This window comes from Panthera uncia, chromosome B1, assembly GCF_023721935.1.
Source record: "Panthera uncia isolate 11264 chromosome B1, Puncia_PCG_1.0, whole genome shotgun sequence".
Taxonomy (NCBI): domain Eukaryota; kingdom Metazoa; phylum Chordata; class Mammalia; order Carnivora; family Felidae; genus Panthera; species Panthera uncia.
Window position 1 is genome coordinate 169,737,589 of NC_064811.1, and position 18,370 is coordinate 169,755,958.

Genomic DNA, 18,370 nt, shown 5'->3' on the forward strand with positions numbered 1-18,370 from the left:
CATTCATATTCTATCCCATCTGTCTTAACCTGTTTTTAAAATTACAGTAGGAAAAGGAACTTGCATTCTGTTAATCTCCTTTGATCTCTTTAGTGGCTGGGCAGTAGTCATCTTATAAATCTCTGTATTTAGGTGAACAGCTGTTCATGTAACAACTAACTACTGGACATTAAACTGTCTTCTGTGAAGCCCTTAGTCCTTTGGAATAAATGACTCCATGCCGGGCACCTGGGTGGCTCAGTCGATGAAGCATTCAACTCTTGATCTCGGCTCAAGTCTTGATCTCAGCGGGGTGCGTTCAAGCCCCGCGTTGGGTTCCACGCGGGGCATGGAGCCTATTTAAAAAACCAAAAAGACATCCATGCACTTTTTTCTCATTTCAAATTGAAGTTTTGTTTTTTTGTTTGTTCGGGTTTTTTTTTTCTTTTTGTTTTTTTTGGGGGGGGGGGGGTTTTTTTTTTTTAGTGAGGATCTTTATAAACCTTAAATGTGAGGATTCTGGCTACAGATATTCCTAAAGAAAATGAGAAGTATGAGAACAGGTTCTTGCAGTGTGTAATTATTTCAAGTAATATCTTTTTGGTCTTGGAAAATTTATATGTGAAACCTAAACACTACTGATCAGTGTTTTTAGTGAAATACAAATCATTACCTTCTTGGAGAACACTGCTTCAGCATTTTTTTTTTTTAATCACACTTCAAGTGGCGATAATCTACACTTCTGGAAGAACAAAACCAAGCCTAGAAAAGAGAAAAGGTGAATGCTAGGTAATCAAGAATCAAGTCAACTTACTTTAGCATTTGAGAACATTACTATTTTTGGGTCTTATTTATTCAGTTGGTTGATAAGGTGTGGTGTGTGTGTGTGTGTGTGTGTCCGTGACTAAAAGTTTTTCACACACCTTTTCCCCAAACCTTAGAACCTGACCCTGCTTCATTTTGTAGAACTGCATATGAGGTCAAAACATCCTCACTCACTGTTTAGTATTATCAAATGCTTGGTGAGCTTACAAAGCCTTGGGGGTGTTCTCAAATGCCGAAGGTAATTTTTTAAGCGGGTGATAACTTTAGTTTTGTCGCCTTGCCATTTTATTGCATAGTGGTATCAGACTTTTTAATCTATCTCTATGTAAGAATTAAGACACGCCCACCAAAACTTCCTCTTTGGCACAGTAACTGTCAAACTGAAGGCACTACAAAGATGCCTTCAAAAGGAGAAATTTAGCAAAGAACTAAACTTGTTTCTTTTAAAGTTCTATGCTTCTGCTCAGTGGTATGTGAATAGCAACAAGTTATTTGAGGGCTTTCCCACTAGGGGGCAATGGTTAAGTCCTGAACAGCGTTTACCAGGTATTTTTAAGAATGCATTAACAGGAGAATTCTATTCCTATACTGTAAGAGCTTAATTATCAAACACTAAATTGGGAACCAAATAAAGGGGAAGCCCAAGGTATACTTATGTCCAAATAAAACCAGTATTCAACATGACCTAGTAGTACTTATTAACAGGCCCAATGATAGAGGATGGATCCCACATGTCACTTATGAGGTCTTTTGTGATCCTTTCTTACTGAGGAAGCAGCAAAAGTGAAATTACCCAAGAGTCGAGCGCTCCTTTGTTTCAATCCTAGCCTACACAGTCTGGCTACCCCTTTGCAAAATCAGATCCTTAAGTGCCATGTTCGCTTTCTTATTTACAAGGAGACCAGGAATTTTATGTTGATTTAACTCTGGGCCACCATTTCTTTAAAAAAACAAAAACCTTCTAGACCCTGAATGCATGTTTTTCAGAAAGTACAGAAGGAAAAAATACCCCACCAGTAATCTTACCATGCAGGGAAAACATAGTTGCCTTTTTTTTTTTTCTTTCCATGGAGAATGGAATCCTGTGTACAGTTTAATGTCCTATTTCTCTACTCAACATTGTGCCGAGCAGTGTCCCAGATCAGATACGAGATTTCCCTGTCTGCAAACCTCACGCTTGTGGATCATCCACTATTTATTTCACTGGTCCCTGTTGTGAGGACTGAATTTTGTTTTTATTTTTGCAAATAGAAGTATTGATGGGTACGATTTTTAGGATACATTCCTAGAAACACAGTTACTGTGTTAAAGGCTATGGATATGTTTAAGATACGATACATGTTGTCAGATTTACCTTCCAAAAATGGAAGTTCCATCACTAGTATGTGGGATTACCCATATCTTCACACTTAGAAAATCTCATGTTTCAGTTTTATTAATTTGAAAAAGTCAGAAATGGTACACCAATTTGTGTTTCCCTATTTCTAGCCAGGTAACTCATTTCTATAACACAAGACACGTATGTACTCTAAATATTTTCTCCCACTCTGAGCCAGTCTTTTCTTCATTCTCTTAACAGAGCTTTTTGAACATCAGCAGTTCTTAATTTTCACAAAGTCCACTTTAGCAACTTTAATGGATTATGCTTGTGGTGTCATCCAAGAAACCCGCCCAACTTAAGGTGATAAAGATTTTTTTTTTCTTTAGAACTCTAATGGCTTTAAGTTTTTACATTTAGGTCTGTGATGCCTTTGAGTTACTTTTTACATATGGTACGTATAAAACCTATACACCACAGATAGATCAAGTGTTTTCTTTACACTTTTGCTGACAATCAGCCACAGTGTTAGCCTGTTTCTAAACTGTTCCATTAGTGTATCTGCTTTCATCCACACTGCCTTGCCTTGATTCGTGTCGCTTTCCATAAGTCAGAAAATCAACTTTGTTCTGTTTCAAAAACGTGTTGCAATTTGAATTCCTTTGCCTTTCCATTACACGTTTTAGAGCCAGCCTGTTGCGAACAAAAACACCCTCTCGGATTTGGATGATAACGGCACTGCACACACAGACCAGTTCAGGGAGAGTGGACGTTTTAGGATTTGTCCTCCAATCTGAGTGAACACAGCATATTGTCCCATTTTCTGTAGGTTGCAGAGTTCTTTTATCGCTGTTTTTAGTTTTTAGCGTACAGATGTTGCACAATAGTATTGTTACCAGTTCATGGGTTTTTTTGTATGTATGCTGGGAAATTGGTACTTATAAAATTTTCAATTTCTAATTGTTCATTGTTCACCTCTAGAAATAGAATGGATTTTTATATATAGACCCTGTATCCCGACATCTTACCAAATTCACTTACGGAGATTTTTAGAAGTTTTCTATTGAGCCATGTTGTCTGCAGATTATTTATAACAAATGTTTTCTTTCTCCACAGTCTTTCTAATTTTCCTTTCAGATGCCTTTTCTTTCTCTTCCTTGTCCTGCTGCCCTGGTTAGACCTTCCAGTTGATGGTCAAAGGAGTGGTGAGGTCAGTTCAGACACATCCTTGCCTTGTCACCAATGTTAGGGGGCAAGCATTCATTTACCATTACCATTAAGTGTGTTATTTACCATTAAGTAGGTTAGTTGTAGGGGTTTTGCAAATGGCCTCTTTCAGGCTGAGGAAATTCCGTGTTATTCCTGGTTTTCTGAGACCTGTTAATCATCAATGGATTTTGGATTTTGTCAGATATTTTTTTGCATCTACTGAAATGATGTCTTTTGTTGAAGGACCGGCCTTGCATTTCCAGAATATTGTTAGATTCTTTTGCTAGTATTTTGTTATTTTTGCCTCAGTGTTCATAAGGGATATTGATCTGTAGTTTGCTTACCTTTTAATGTCATTTTGGTCAGTGTAATGTTGCTCTCATAAAATAAGTTTCCCTCCTCCCCCATATTATGGAAGAATGTGGGTAGAATTCATATATAGTTTCTTCCCTAAGTGTTGGGTAGTATTCACCGCTGATGCCATTTGGGCCTCTTATTGGAAGATTTTTATCTGAATTCAAGTTTTTAAATAGAATTATACAGATTATTTCTTCAGTTTTAGCATTTTGGCTTTCAAGGAGATTGTCCATTTCATCTAAGTTACCGGATTTATGAGCATAGTTTTTCATAACATTCTGTTTATCTTATTTCTGCTCAGGCTGCTATAACAAAATACCACGCACTGTGGTTTTTCTTATTTTTTCTTTTATTCCTCCTTCCCCTGTCCCTGTCCTCCCTTCTCCCACCCTCCCTTTCCCCTCCTCTTCTCCTCCTCCTCCTTTTTTTGGTCGTCAAACCAAAGAGTTTATTTCATTTATGGTTAGAAAGTCCTTCCCTTCATTTAGGGTTAGAAAATGAGAAAAAGTTCTTTTATGTTCACTTTTACACTTAAAAATGCTTTTTATTATGAATCATTTTACTTCTTCATTGCATTTTCATTTCTACTAATGATGACATATGAGAGCTACTGATTTCACTATATTTTACATGTAGCCATTAACTACAGCATTAAGTAACTCTACTTTGTATGTCACTTGACTCTGGTGTTTTGTGTAATTCTATTGTCTCCATATAATTTCACTTGTTTTCCAATATCGACACCTTTTATTTTCAAATCTCTTTCTCTTCTGCTTTAATTGCGGAAACTTCCAAAACAATGGTAAATAAAAGATACGAAGTTGTTTGTTTGCTTCGGGACTGCATGGCGATACCTTTGGTGTTTGTTATTAAGTATAATGTGGGCTGTTGATGGAGATACTCTTTACCATGCTAAGAAAATCTCCCTGGTCCTATTTTTATTAATTTTTTAAATGTAATAATATCAAATACTGTGGCTGTCTATTGAGTTTATTTTTATTCCCTTTGACCCTACTAAAGCGATGAATAGTATTTTTGGAATTTCACTTCTGTATACCAGAGGACATGGATCTTTTGTTCTTGCATGTGGCTGATTTTGTCAGGATTAGGCCAGCTTCGTAAAATTAAACGAGATGGTCTCATCTCTCTCAGTGTTTTACCTTGGTTTTGCTTCTTTTACTCAAGAGTACTGTTGCTAATTCCAGTGGAGTGGGGGTGGGGCGGCAAGAGGTAAGGTGATATTTCTATGGTGGTCACTCCTTCTCCAAAAGGTCCTTCTTATCTTAATTCTGAACTCCATCGAGGTTATAGTAGTTAAAATTATTATAGGTAAAGAATTGGCTCCAAATTACCAAATAATATGCCCTATGAGCGTAATCTTGATTTACACATCAATTAAGAAGTACTTTATTGCTTAAAGGGACCTCAGACCTCATTAAGCCAACCTCCTCATTTGAAAAATGGCCAGATATAAAGTTGTTCTGTCAAGAGTCACACGGCTGTGAGTCACTCTACAAAGACAACTGTAATATATGTCCCTTGTGGGGGAGTTGAAATGTATTCCTACTTTGTTCTCTGAATCGCCCAGCAGTCGGCAGAATGGAGCACCGTAATTTGAACTTTGGCTGGTGACGTTTTGCTTCTTGGCCCTAATCTAGATCAAACTCTTTACCCAGCAATTCACTTAGTAATGCCTGAAAAGATCTACTGATGAGATTATAGAATTGTGATCGTAAGCAGCAAAGAACAGGTAGTTAGGACGTGATGGGATGCCACACTAGGGACCCTGCCAGACTACAAAAATATTCTTATAAAGTGTTTTCCTCCTCTTACCCTTTCTTCACTCCCTCAACTGGTGGCCAAGTGCTGACCTGTCTTGCGGATAAGTTTATGTGGTCATCAGACGAGAATGGCATCCAACACGCACTCTTTCATTCATTCCACTAACGTCTAGTTACTTCCCTTCCTTCTGTAATTCTTTGAGTTTGCACCTCACCTGCGTTAGAATTAGGGCAAAATTACTTGTAATTGCATGTGATACTAAGTCAACACTCAGTATAATAATAAAATACTTTGCAGGGTATATCGTGGCTTCTTTAGTCCTCTTAAAAATTCTCACTTGATCCCAACTACGTTTCTGAAATGGCGAAAGAGTATTACTCTCCCCATTTGGCCCTTGAAATCAGGCTCAGAGGATGTGACTTGCACAAAATCTCACCACTGGTCAGCTTGGGCTCAGACCCAGTTTTTCTTACTCCTGGTCCCCTGTGTTTTTTGTTTTGTTTTGTTTTGTTTTGTTTGTGTAATATACACACTGCCTCTTTGATAGGCTCCACACTGTCCCCACAGAGCCTGAAGCGGGGCTTGAGCTCACCCAATGCAGGGCTTGAATTCACGAGCCATGAGATCATGACCTGAGCTGAAGTCAGATGCTTAACCGACTGAGCCACCCAGGCGCCCCGTGCTAAAGATGTTACATAAATTAACTCATCCAATTTTCGTAAAGTAACTTGCCTGGGGCCACACAATTAAACGGGGGCCACTACTTTAAACTGCCAGAAAAGTTGTAGACAAATCTTTGTCAGAAAGTAAACAAGCTTGGGGCGCCTGGGTGGCTCAGTCGGTTAAGCATCCGACTTCGGCTCAGGTCATGATCTCACAGTTCGTGGGTTCGAGCCCCACGTCGGGCTCTGTGCTGACAGCTCAGAGCCTGGAGCCTGCTTCACATTCTGTGTCTCCCTCTCTCTCTGCCCCTTCCCTGCTCATGCTGTGTCTCTCTGTCTCAAAAATAAATAAACATTAAAAAAAAAAATTAAAAAAAAAAAAAAAAAAAAAGAAAGTAAACAAGCTTAAGGTCCTAATTTAGATATCAGTGTTCAGGTGCCAAAGCAGTTCCCAAAATTTTGGATCAAAATGTCCATTTCGTTTCCAATTTATATTAAGTTTGGCCCTTATTTTTTCCGTGGGCAGTAAAAGTACAAGGTTCTAGAACTGGATGAAATTTCAGAGATCAAGGTAAAATGTTTTCTGAGTGATATAATTGTGGCTCTTACCTTTCTTTTGACAGGAGAAATTTGAGAGAGCATTCCTTGGATGACCACACAAACAGCCAGCACTTTTTTTTTTTTTTTTTTTTTTGAGCACTTGAAAGGAAACCTTTTTTCCTACAAGAGAAACGTTAAATAATTGAACCTCATAGATTGCACTTGGCATAAGCCCCAAAATAAAGTGGTAAGTCTGATAATGAGAGATTCTGAAGGAAGTGAACATGGCGGCACAAATGGTATAGGAGAACTCAACTTGGGTCCAGGTGGGATCTCTGTGAATCTGGGTAAAGAAGAGTGTGGCCCAATCAGAGCCATTTTTCTAGACAGTGCCTTGGAAGCAGAGAAACTAGACTAGGAGTCGAACGCACGAGTCATTTATCCACGTCTGTGTTAAAATGCAAGGGGAGCCCAGGAGCTGTGGGTCTGTGTGTTGCAGTCAAGTGGTCTGGATTCACGTCCATATCTGTCACTGCCATCTTGTGTGCAGTACTCTGCACGTGTATCAGTTTTCTTCCCTATAAAATAATAGAGACACCTAACTCATGAGATAATTACATAGAACATCAACTGTATGAAGTACTTACAAAGTCTGGCGTATATTAAGGGCACAGGGACTTCAGCCGCTATTATAAATGTCTGACCCCCCCTCTTCTACCTGATTTATTATCTCATTCGTTTTGAATAAAGGCACTGGGGGAAATAACATGTAATGTAGTACGTACGAACTCTCTAACATCCACACCCAGTTTAACTCAATACGTAAATCGCAAATTTCCCCTCAGGAGAACATACTTTACAGACTCCGGCTCAGGCCTTCCTCCAAAGTGGAGCCAGCCAGACCACGTGTTTTGCCCCTCACTAGGATCTCACCTGCATGTGGCTTATGTCATTAGTATAAACCTGGGAGGGGCGCCTGGGTGGCTCAGTCAGTTAAGCGTCCAACTTCGGCTCGGGTCATGATCTCGTAGTTCGTGAGTTCGAGCCCCGCATCGGTCTCTGTGCTGACAGCTCGGAGCCTGGAGCCTGATTCGGATTCTGTGTCTCCCTCTCTCTCTGGCCCTTCCCTCTCGAGCTCTGCCTCTCTCTCTCTCTCTCTAAAAAATAAATAAACATTAAAAAAAAAAAAAAAAGGATAAACCTGGGAAAGGGACATTTACCAAGTCTGTTCGGAGAAAGCCAGGCTTTGCCCGGTAATTCAGTTGGCCTTCACTGAAATCTGCTTCTCTCCACCAAGGAAAGCCTGCTGTTGTTTACAGACCCCTAAATGGGAGGTCATTGTCTCCTGCTCCTTTTTCATCCTTCTCAACTCTTCCCTTGGGCCCTCTGTCCCTGTCCGTGGGCCTGCCAAGGTTCTCTTGCCACAAGAATAAAAGGCGTTACACAAGGACATGCTTCCTGCATGTCTTAGTTCAGTGTCTGCTTCTCGAGCTTTCTCCAGACTAACCCCTAGTTGGTTCCCCCTCGGTGAGCCTTGGTCACCAATCCCCAGGCCTCCGCTTTTCTCCATGGCACTGGTTACTCTCTGAAATTGCCATTCCCTTGATCTTTCTCTGTCTCGCTGGTGAGACAGGCAGCTACAAAACAGAGGCCTTGTCTGACTTCTTAACTGTAGTAACCTGGACCTCAAATGGCTGGCAGTTAACAAACACTCAAAGAGTATTTATTGAATGGCTGAGTGAATACATCGTCGCCTTTTTATTTGTCCTCTATAACCTTGCCCAAGCTACCCCGCGGATGTGAGTTTTAGATTCCTCACTGGTTAAGTGATGCTAATAATGAGGATCAATTGAGGTAAATATAAGTAAAGTAGCCAGCATAGGCCATGGCACTAAACAGTAGCTATTATGATGTTGGCATTTCCAGTGATTAAGTGGTGTTTGGTAACATATTTATCGAGGGAAATTTTCACCAGATATAGCTTCTAGGTTGACTTTTATACACTCTCAGCACTTTGAAGAGATTCCAGTGTTTTCTGTGTTCCATAGTTTCCAGTGAGAAGTCTGTTATATCCTCCTCTTTGTCTCCCTGTAAGTTAGGTGTCTTTTTTTTTTTTTTTCCTGCTCCTTTTAAGATTTTCTCTTTGTCAGTGTTTTGTTGTGTTGTTGTTGTGTTTTTTGTTTTGTTTGCCATGGGATTGTGATGTGCTTTGGTAGGACTTTCTTCATGTTTTACCTGCTGGGGGTTGTTGAGGATTTTGTAAGCATGAGACCATAGTTTGTGTCACTTTGGGAAATTTTTCTTCAAAGAAATAACTTCTTTAATGGTTTTCTCTGTCCTTCCCTCTGCTCTCCTTCTAGGACTCCAATTATGTACACGTCAGACTTTCTGATAAAATCCCTTAGGTCACTGTTCATTTCCTTTCCCCATCCTTATTCTCTGGATTAAAAAAAAGAAGGGTTCTATTGCTTTCTTCAAGTTTATGTCATTTCTTCTGCAATATATGATTGGCCTTAATACCTATCCAATGAATTTGTTATTTAAGATAATTTTATTTTTTCATCCCTAAGGGTCCTATTGGTTTTTCATGTTCCTCCTCAGTATGTTAATGGTTTTCCTTAAAATCTCTGGATATATTTATAGCAATTATTTTGACATCTGTGTCTACTCATCCCATCATCTTTGTCCCTTGTGGATCTGTTTCTATTGATTGATTTTCCTCCTAGTTATGGCTCACATTTTTTCTACTTCTTGGCATAGATACTAATTGTTTTCATCAGTTTTTGGACGTTTTGAATACTTGTTGGACATTCACATTTTGTTTTCTTCTCTTAAAGAGTGTTGGGATTTATTCTGGCAAGGAGTTATTTGCAGTTCAATTTCGTCTCCTCAAGACTTATCTTTATGAAGGTTCATGAGGTTGGCCATGGAACCTCACTGTCCAATATGATAGTCCCTAGGCACATGTGACTATTTAAGTTTCAATGTAAATTATTTAAATGAATTAAAATTAAGTAAAACTACAAATTCAGTTCCCTAGCCCCACCAGACACATTGCAAGTACTCAACAGCCACATATAGCTAATAGCAACTGTAATTGCTGGCCTGGAATATTTTTACTCTAGAGGTAATTTAGATCTACTCTAAGGCATGACCTTTCTAGGGTCTTTACTGAGTGTTCCATGAGAACTCTTCAGTCTGTCTTATCAGAACCTAAATACATCCTATTCCTGAGTAATTTACATTCCTGGAAATTGTTCAGCTTACAGTTTCCCATACATTCTTAGCTTATAGAGTATCACTCTATGCTTCCATGGCTTAGTATTAGGCAAAGAATAAAAGGGATCAATGCACAGATTTCTTTTTCATGCGTTGGTCCTTTCTCTCTCAGAACTCTGCCCAACTCTGCCAGTTATTTTACCTCCCCGGACTCAGCTCTCTCTGTTAATATCACCATCACCTCATCAAGTCTTCTTTGCTCTGCTTTCGATTCTCTTTCCTGTTGTAGTTCTCCCTTCAAGTGGGAAGCCAAGGTAATAACAGGACTTACTTGTTTCCTGTCTCTCATGTTTCAAAGTCCTATACAATTGTGCAATAGGACTTTAAGCAATGTCTGAAAATTATTGTTCTGTATATTTGATCCAGTTTATTAGTTATGTATTGTCAGAAGATAGGTCTAGTCCCTGCTACTCTGTGATAGCTGGGAGGGGAAGTCCTTGATTCATAAAATTTTTTTAAATTTTATATCCTGTCCTAGTGACTACTCCAAAATATAACAGATTTAATTAATTGAATAAGCCAAATGAATTTGTGTGTCTGCCACTGTTGCACAGAATGATGAAATTATACAGTTGTGTAATTTTGGCAACTTATTCTCAAATAGTTCTACCCATGTTCTTACTGTGTCTAGAAGTTTTTTATACACCCCTTCAGTCAGTGATGCAGTTTCTACTTGCGTCTTTCATAGTTACACAACTTTTGCTGTATAATTCTTTTATATTTAGATACTTAAATACAAAGTCTTATTCATAAAGAAAATCAAGGGGATGACCACATATTTTAGTGGAAATTCTGAATAACAATAAAATTTGTAATATGTTACCACTAGCACATAAAGGAAAAGATATATAGTAAGAGGGATTAGTTCAAAAGTTTCAAATTCATTCATTTCTTATTTTAATGTATCAGTTTTGATCTCTTCATTTTTAAATAAATCGTATTAAGGCATGATGTAGAATAAATTCTTTTTCTATTGCTTCCAAGCACATCACCACAATCTTAGGGGGTTAAAACAACACAAACTTATCATCTCACAGTGGTGCAGGTCAGAAATCCACGTGGTGTTGGCTAATTTCTCTGCTCCAAATCTCACAAGGATGAAATCATAGTGTTGGCTGGCTGGGGTCTTCTCAGGAGGTTCTCGGAAGAATCTTTGAAATACACTGAGATTACTGGGAGAATCCAGGTCCTTGTTTGCTTGTGCAACTTAGGCCTTCCTAAGCTCCTCGAGGACTCTCCCCATATGGATGCCTAGATCTTAGCACCAAAAATAGCAAGTTGAATCCTGAAATGTTTGGAATCTCTCTAACTTACTTTTTTGATTCATCCCTTTTTAGAGACATAATTCTCTACTCTTGAGTGCTCATGTGATCAGATTGAGCCCACCCAGCTCAGCTCATCCAGGATAATATCCCTGTTTGTGCATCTAGAGACTTAATTACATTCACAAAGTCCCTTTTGCCATGTAATATAACACAGGCACAGGTTCGAGCGATTAGGACCTGGACATCTTTGGGGCGGGGGGAGGGTTCTGCCTGTAATATAAAATATTCAGAGGAAAAGAAGTATAATGTTTAGAAAGAAAAAGAGCAAAATAATCAGAAAATGATAGATATTAAAGACAGGCATCACAGAGAAAGATCATGAAGATGTATAGGAATGCAAAAATATCTAGCACTAACTATGGCAAAAACCAGTGTCTGAAATCCAGTCAAAGAAGACCAGGAATGCAAAGTTGAAAAAACACAATCCATAATGAGGAGAAAAACCAACCAATGTCAACAAAGAACAGTCACAGGAGATAAAAGTGCATTAAAATAATTTTTAAACCTGTATTTTATTCATTTTTTAAGTAATTTTTATACCCAATGTGGAGCTCAAACTCATGATGCCGAGATCAAGACTCACACGTTCTTTTCACTGAACCAGCCAGGCACCCGTGAATCTGTATTTTGTATGTTAAAAAGAGGGGCACCTGGGTGGCTCAGCTGGTTAAGTGTCCAACTTTGGCTCAGGTCATGATCTTTGTGGGTTCGAGCCCCACATCGGGCTCTGTGCTGACAGCTCAGAGCCTGAAGCCTGCTTCTGATTCTGTGTCTCCCTCTCTCTCTGCCCCTCCCCTGCTTATGCTGTGACTCTCTCTCTCAAAAATAAACATTAAAAACAATTTTTTTTAATTAAGGGAAGATATAACACAGATTCAAATCATATTTCTAGGGATTAGAAACTACAAGGTCTGAAATGAAAATACACCAGATGAGATTAATGGTAGATTAAATATTGCAAAAGAAAAGTTTAGTGAACTTGAAATGATACCAATAGAAATTATTCTAAAGGAAAGATAAAGAAATAATGAAAAGACACCCGTGAGCTATAAGACAACATTAATATATGGATATTGGACATATATGGACAACCTAATATATAGATAAATAGCATCCACAAGGGGATCCTGAGAAACTTAACAGAAACCCATGGGGGAGGGGAAGGAAAAAAAAAAAGAGGTTAGAGTGGGAGAGAGCCAAAGCATAAGAGACTGTTAAAAACTGAGAACAAACTGAGGGGTGATGGGGGGTGGGAGGGAGGGCAGGGTGGGTGATGGGTATTGAGGAGGGCACCTTTTGGGATGAGCACTGGGTGTTGTATGGAAACCAATTTGACAATAAATTTCATATATTGAAAAAAAAATAGCATCCACAAGGAAAGGAGAGAGAGCAGGAGACCAAAAAAAGATTTTTTAAGGAAATCATGGCTGAAATTTTTCCAAATTTGATGAAAATTATAAATACAGAGTTCCAAACTGTTTAATAAGCCCCACACATATGAAATATAAAGGAAATATAAAGGAAGCTAAATCAAAGTGCCTCGTAATCAAATGGCTGAAAATCAGTAATAAAGAGAAAATATTAAAGGCAGTGAAAAAAAAAAAAAAGACAACATTATACAGAGAAACAAAGGAAAGGATGATATCAGATTTCTGATTGGAAATAATGCAAACAAGAAGACACCAGAGCAACATTTTAAAAATACTGAAACGAAAGGGGGGAAAAAAACTTGTAAACCTTGAATTATATACCCAGCAAAAATAGCTTTCAGAAACAATGGAAAACCAACTAAAAACTGTCAGAATCAAAATTTTCAGGACTCTGGATAATAATAAATATTCAGCATTCAAAGGAATACCAAATTAGAAAAAGGCAACCAAAACATGGCAGTAAAGCTTTGTGGCATTTCTACTCACCCTGGCCCCATGCATCCCTGGCACGGAAGTGATCTTGTTGATGGCAGAGCCTGCATTCCCACTGTGAGAGCCTGGTCCTTGGTTTCAGAGAGAGAGAAGCACACAGTATTTTCGAAGAAGTATGTTTGTCTGTTTTAACCTGTGTGGGGGTTACCTGAAAGTGCCTTTGTTTCCCCTGACTTGGAAATCATTCAGGGCAGAAAGATGGCTATATAGAGGGAATTAACTTATAATCGTTGCAAGGCAAATGAACTGCTGCTGCCTGGACAAAAGATTACAGCTGCAGCAAGCAACAGATGTGCCAAAAGTGGGAAGATGGCTTTTTTTTTTTTAATTGGGGCATTCAAAAGTGACTACATATACTGAGGAACTAAAAAAGTCATGCATATGCCCAAGGCAGGATGTGTGCCTAGAAAAGACATGAAGGGGTGCCTGGGTGGCTCAGTTGGTTGGGCGTCCGACTTTGGCTCAGGTCATGATCTCACAGCTCGTGAGTTCCAGCCCCACGTTGGGCTCTGTGCTGCCAGCTCAGAGCCTGGAGCCTGCTTCGGATTCTGTGTCTCCCTCTCCCTAACTCTCCCCACTCGCACTCTGTCTCTATCTCAGAAATAAACATTTAAAGAAATTTTTTTAAATAAAAGAATGAGAATGACTCTCCACTTTTAGAAAAGACTTAGAAAGACACTACACTGTCACCCCTGGCTAATCTCTAGGCCCAGCAGAAGCAAGAAGTAGGGGCTCAGAGTTGTAAATGGGCTGTCAAAGCACTGAAGGAGTGCCCCAACACATACTGAGAATGTTCTTCCCATTTCTTCTTTTTCTTTTTTTCTTTTTCGTTGGTTCTAGACATTCAAAGAAATCGCTGTCAAAACACCAACTGATCTTAAGCTAAAGGAACAGAGGCTTCAGAAATTTCACATGACAGAGAATATGGACTTGACAGAAATAGTTTTTAAAGGCCACTAAAAAACTAAACAGCTATAGTCCACAACTAACAACAAAACAAACCCTAAAATGGGAGGGAAATCTGACTTCCAGAGTTTCCATATTATATTCAAAATGTTCAGTTTTCAACAAAAGTTAGGAAGCATATAAAGAAATGAAAATGTGGGGCGCCTGGGTGGCTCAGTCGGTTAAGCGTCCGACTTCAGCTCAGGTCACGATCTCGCGGTCCGTGAGTTCGAGCCCCGCGTCGGGCTCTGGGCTGATGGCTCAGAGCCTGGAGCCTGCTTCCAATTCTGTGTCTCCCTCTCTCTCTGCCCCTCCCCCATTCATGCTCTGTCTCTCTCTCTCAAAAATAATAAAATAAACATTAAAAAAAAAAATTAAAAAAAAAAAAAGAAATGAAAATGTATGGCCCATTCACAGAAGAAATTAACAAAAACTGAGGAAGCACAGACATCGAATTTATTAGATGAAGATTTTAAATAAACTGTTTTACATATGCTCAGAGAGCTAAAGAAAACCATAGATGAAGAGCTAAAGGGAACAAGGGGAATATCTCAACGAATAGCGAATATCAATAAAGACACAAATTAGGACCCCCTGGGTGGCTCAGTATCCGACTTCGGCTCAGGTCAAGATCTCGCAGTTCTTGAGTTCGAGCCCCTTGTCAGGCTATCTGCTGTCAGGGCAAAGCCTGCTTGGGATCCTCTGCCTCCCTCTTTCTCTGCGCCTCTACCATTTACACACGATCTCCCTCTCTCAGAAATTGATAGACATTAAAATAATAATAATCATAAAGAGGCACAAATTATAAAAAGGAACAAAACAAAAGTCCTGGAACTAGAGAGTACAATACGTGAAATGAAAGAATCATCAGATTTGAGCAGGTGGAAGAAATAATCAGCACACTTGAAAATAGGTCAACTGAAATCCAACCTGAGGAACAGAAAGAAAAAACAATTTAAAAAAACCCACAGCTTATGGTTTGTGGTCAGTACATAAGAACCTTGGAAGCTATCACTCCATACGTATCATAAAGCCAAAGCTGAACAAATTGAAAAATCAACAATTCTTATATCCACAAGAGAAGTGACGACACTGAGCAAACCGCTGCCCCCCAAATTGGAGAGACTGGCAGGCAAATACAGAGAATAATAGTCTTCTGGAGTAGAAACTGATGAGCTAAAACTTTCCCAGGAACCAATGCTGGGGGTAGGAAAACCTGACCATAATTGATGAAATGCTGAAGGCTCAGTGTGGACCAGTCTGAGAGTTTGAACCCCAGGGAAACCAATCACTAGGAGGTCCTCACACATGTGAGTTTTACCGCCTGGATTTCTACCGTGTTCTCACAGTGAATATGGGAGAAAAATCCACTTGTGCTTACCTAGCAAGGGGGTTGGGGCAGGAGGAACCATTTTAGAATATGCCTGACCATTCTGTTCTTAACAAGGTCTGCCTTCTGGAGAAACTATTTAACCAAACATACATCTGTCTTTTTTTTTTTTTTTTTTTTTTTTTTTTTAAATCAGAGCCTAATTGACCTCAGGGAAGGAAATTACCCAATCCTGGGTGACTCTAGTCTTCTACATGGAGGCTAGAGGGAAGGGACGGGGGGATGGGAACCACTCAAGCCCCTTCTGGACTTACACATGGGAGAAGGAAAATACCCAATTTCAGCCCACTCTAGCTATCCTCTCTCACCTACGGGGAGTGGGGATTGAAAATCACGTGTGAAGCTTACAGTCTAGAAGCACAGCCTCACTGAGACTGAGACCTAATCATAGGACTATAGAATATTTCCCCTTGCCTACACTTTACCAGCACATTACTAAAGGCTTATTTACAGCAAATCCTTTTGCTGAGTGCATCATGCTCAGTTAAAAAAAGAAAAATTACAAGACATACTAAAAGGCAAAAAACATGGTTTGAAGACTAATGCAAACATCAGAACCAATCTCAGATATGGCAGGGATATTGGAAATTTCAGGCTGGGAATTTAAAACAATTATGATGAATATGCTAAAGGCTCTAATAGATAAAGTAGACAGCACGCAAGCAATATAAGCAGAGAGATGGAAATGCTCATAAAGAACCAAAAAGAAATGCTTGAGACCAAAAACACTGTAACAGGAATGGAGAATGCCTTCAATGGCTTTATTAATAGACTGGATGTAGCTGAGGGAAAAAACCTCTGAGCTTGAGAAGATCTTAATAGAAACCACCAAAACTGCAAAGCCAACAGACAAAAGACTGAAAAAAGCAGAACACAATATCCAAGAACTGTGGGGACAACTATAAAAAGTGTAAAACATACAGCTTATAACAAGATTATAACAGAATAAGAAGGAAGAGAAAAAGGAATAAAAGAAATATTTGAAACAATAATGACTGAGAGTTTCTCCAAATTAATGCTAAACACCAAACCACTGATACAAGAAGTTCAGAGAACACCAAGTATGATAAATACCAAAGAACTATACCTGAGTATGGGGAGCCTGTGTGGCTCAGTCAGTTAAGCATTGGACTTCAGCTCAGGTGGTGATTTCACGGTTTATGAGTTCAAGCCCCGCGACCGGCTCTGTGCTTGACAGCCCGGAGCCCAGAGCCCACTTTGGATTCTGTGTCTCCCTCGCTCTCTGCCCCTCCCCCACTTGTGCTCGCTCTCTCTCTCTCTCTCTCTCTCTCTCAAATAATAAAAAAATAATTTTTTAAAAAACTGTACCTGGGTACATCATTTTCAAAAAACAGTAAATAAAAGAAAATCCTGAAGAAAGCTGGAGGAGGGGGGGACCTTACATATAGAGGAACAAAGATACATCTAAACACAAAACTTCTCCTCAGAAACCATGCAAGCATGAGAGTGATGTGAAATATTTCAAAGATTCAGAGAAAAACCCCAGCAACCTAGAATTCTGTATCCTGTGAAACTATCCTTCAAAAGTGAAAAGGAGGGGCGCCTGGGTGGCTCAGTCGGTTAAGCGTCCGACTTCAGCTCAGGTCATGATCTCATGGTCCGTGAGTTCGAGCCCCACGTCAGGCTCTGTGCTGACAGCTCAGAGCCTGGAGCCCGTTTCAGATTCTGTGTCTCCCTCTCTCTCTGCCCCTCCCCTGTTCATGCTCTGTCTCTCTCTGTCTCAAAAATAAATAAACGTTAAAAAAAAAAAGTGAAAAGGAAATAAAAACTTTCTCAAGCAAAAATTGAGGGCATTTGTTCCCGGTAGACCTGCCTTGCAAGAAATATGTCTCTTGAGAGAAAAGGAAGATGATGTGAGTCAAAAATTCAGATCTACTAAAAGACAAAAAGAGCATTGGAAAAGGAATAATTGAAGGTAAAATAAAAAGTTACTGTTTTTACGTTTAATTGATCTAACAGATAAGAGTTTGTTCGAAATAATAATAAAAGCAACGATGCATATATATATGCTTCTATATAATGAAAATGAATTATAACAATGATATTAGGGAAGAGATGAAGGAATTAGCCTTATTTTGGTATTGTAAGGTGCTTACACTACCTGGGAAATAGCATAGTGTTACCTGAAAGTAGGCTCAAGTTAGTTGTATGTGTACATTGCAAACTCTAGGGCAATCACTGAATAAAGGGGAGAAAAGTATAAGTGATATGCTAAAAAAAGGAGAGAAAATGGAATGACATTAAATGCATAATTAAAATGACATAAAGCAGAGGGGAGCCTAGGTGGCTCAGTCAGTTAAGTGTCTGACTCTTGATTTCGGCTCAGGTCGTGGTCTCACAGTTCATGAGTTCAAGCCGCGTGTCAGGCTCTGTGCTGACAGTGCAGAGCCTCTTGAGATTCTCTCCCTCCATCTCCTTCTGCCTCTCTCCTGCTCTCTCTCTCTCTCTCTCAAAATAAATAAACAAAAAAATGTTAACGACATAAGGCAGAAAAAGATTGGAAGAAAAAATAAGAACAAAGACAACAAATAGAAAACCAATTCACCAGATATGGTAAATATTTATCCAACTATATTAATAAGCACTTTGATGTGTATTTATTTTTGAGAGAGAGAGACAGAATGCAAGTGGGGGAGACACAGAACCTGAAGCAGGCTCTGGGCTCTGAGCTGTCAGCACAGAGCCCAATGCGGGGCTTGAACTCATGAACCACAAGATCATGGCCTGAGTTGAAGTCAGAAACTTAACCAACTGAGCCACCCAGGCACCCTCAATAATCACTTTTTTTTTTTTTAACGTTTATTTATTTTTGAGAC

At 39.3% G+C, this 18,370-nt stretch overlaps 1 long non-coding RNA gene across 2 annotated transcripts in view; it reads right to left on the reverse strand.

Moving 5' to 3' along the window:
• Positions 1-6,987: 6,987 nt before the first annotated feature.
• The window catches only part of LOC125923366 (uncharacterized), a 33,127-nt gene continuing 21,744 nt past the window's right edge, over positions 6,988-18,370 (reverse strand). Inside the window, exons 3-5 of one of the 2 annotated variants that reach the window (XR_007458005.1) lie at positions 13,193-13,269; positions 10,987-11,208; positions 6,988-7,250 (exon numbers count right to left, since the gene is read on the reverse strand). This is a non-coding gene — a long non-coding RNA (uncharacterized LOC125923366). The remainder of the gene's footprint in view (positions 7,251-10,986; positions 11,209-13,192; positions 13,270-18,370) is intronic. The other variant, XR_007458006.1, reaches the window with a different exon arrangement.